Raw genomic sequence first — 2,360 nt, 5'->3', positions numbered from 1 at the left:
AGAATATAGACTAGACTAGAGACTAGACTGTAGACTAGATTGGAGACTAAACTATAGACTAGACTATACACTAGAATATAGACTATACTATAGCCTAGACTATATACTAGTCTAAATACTAGACTAGACTATAGACTAGGCTATAAACTAGACTATAGACAAGACCAGACTAAATACTAGACTATAGACTAGATTGTTGACTAGAATGTAGACTAGATTATAGACTAGACTATAGGCTAGACTAGACACGACCAGACAATAGACAAGACCATACTATAAACTAGACTAGACTATTACTATAGACTAGACTATAGGCTAGACAATAGACTAGAATATAGACTAGACTAGAGACTAGACTGTAGACTAGATTGGAGACTAAACTATAGACTAGACTATACACTAGAATATAGACTATACTATAGCCTAGACTATAAACTAGACTATAGACTAGACTATAAACTAGACTATAGGCTAGACAAGACCAAACTTAATACTAGACTATAGACTAGATTGTTGACTAGACTGTAGACTAGATTAGGCTAAACTAGACATGACCAGACTATAGACTAGACTATAGACTAGACTATAGACTATTGACTAGACTATAGACTAGACTATAGACTGGACTATAGACTAGACTATAGACTAGACTATAGACTAAACTATAGACTAGACTATAGACTAGACTATAGACTAGACTATAGACTAGACTATAGACTAGACTATAGACTAAACTATAGACTAGACTTTAGACTAGACTATAGACTAGACTATAGACTACACTATAGACTAGACTATAGACTAGAATATAGACTAGACTATAGACTAGACTATAGACTAGACCATAGACTAGACTATAGACTAGACTATAGACTAGACTATAGACTAGACTATAGACTAGACTAGACTATAGACTAGACTATAGACTAGACTATAGACTAGACTATAGACTAGACTATAGACTACTATAGACTAGACTATAGACTAGACTATAGACTAGACTATAGACTAGACTATAGACTAGACTATAGACTAGACTATAGACTAGACTATAAACTGGACTATAGGCTAGACAAGACCAAACTGAATACTAGACTATAGACTAGATTGTTGACTAGACTGTAGACTAGACTAGATTAGGCTAGACTAGACATGACCAGACTATAGACAAGACCATACTATAGACTAGACTATAGACTTGATTATAGACTAGACTAGACTATACTAGACTGTAGACTTTACTATAGTTTAGACAATAGACTTGACTATAGACTAGACTATAGATTAAACTATAGAATAGACTATAGATTAGACTATAGACTAGACTATAGATTAGACTATAGACTAGACTATAGATTAGACTATAGATTAGACTATAGACTAGACTATAGATTAGACTATAGACTAGACTATATAATGGAATGTCGACTATGCTAGCCTATATCCTAGACAATACCAGACTGGATAATAGGCTATACCAGACTGGACTAGACTATATAAACAAGACTAGACTGTAGACTTGACGTAGTGTAGACTATAGGCTAGGTTATAGACTATAGGCTAGACTATATATTAGACTAGACAATAGACTAGACTATAGGTTACACTACAGACTAGACTATAGAGTTGACTATCTACTAGACTATAGACTTGGCTATTGACTAGAATGTAGACTAGATTATTGACTAGACTATAGACTAGACTACCATCTGGTCCATTGACTTCTATGTTAACTATGTATTTATCGAAAGTTTATTACTGAGAAAAAGTACCGAAAACGTTTTAGCACCCATATAAGGTCCACAGCCATTTATTAGGGAAATCATATTTTAGCTTCTAAAATTTATTATTTATTCTGTTATATGATCATTCCCATCGAGTTCTGAATTGCCTCTGGCATAGTCTTTAGCTGGGAAACATTGTTAAAATATACATAAATTTTTAAAGCACTTTATTATAATACTTTTAATTTGTTCCCTGTTTTTCAAACACAAATAAACTTCTGATACCATTTGTTCCATCACTCCATATCTCCGCAAAGGGTAATAGGTAAGAATGTATAGTCGAAAACAAATTTTGTTGAAAGTTTCTTTATATAGAAGCAAGGGACTAATATATGCTCATACAATTTGCTGGATGGTTTTATGTTTACATCAAATTTATTTATGTGAATTATGGACATTCAAGGCATTTTCTAGAGGAGGTTTTGTATGGGAGCTAGGGTCAAATGAGGCCCAATCATTACGAAATTCAGCAAGATCGTTAAAGCTTATATAATTCATAGTTGTCATTAGTAGATAGATTAAAAAAAAGGTTTACAGATGGACAGACATGACTTAATCGACTCAGAAAATGATTCT

This window comes from Lucilia sericata, unplaced genomic scaffold (genome assembly GCF_015586225.1).
Source record: "Lucilia sericata isolate MDLA Ls3-8-SP2 unplaced genomic scaffold, ASM1558622v1 Contig000259F_arrow, whole genome shotgun sequence".
In the NCBI taxonomy this organism is placed as follows: domain Eukaryota; kingdom Metazoa; phylum Arthropoda; class Insecta; order Diptera; family Calliphoridae; genus Lucilia; species Lucilia sericata.
This window is presented reverse-complemented; position numbering follows the sequence as displayed.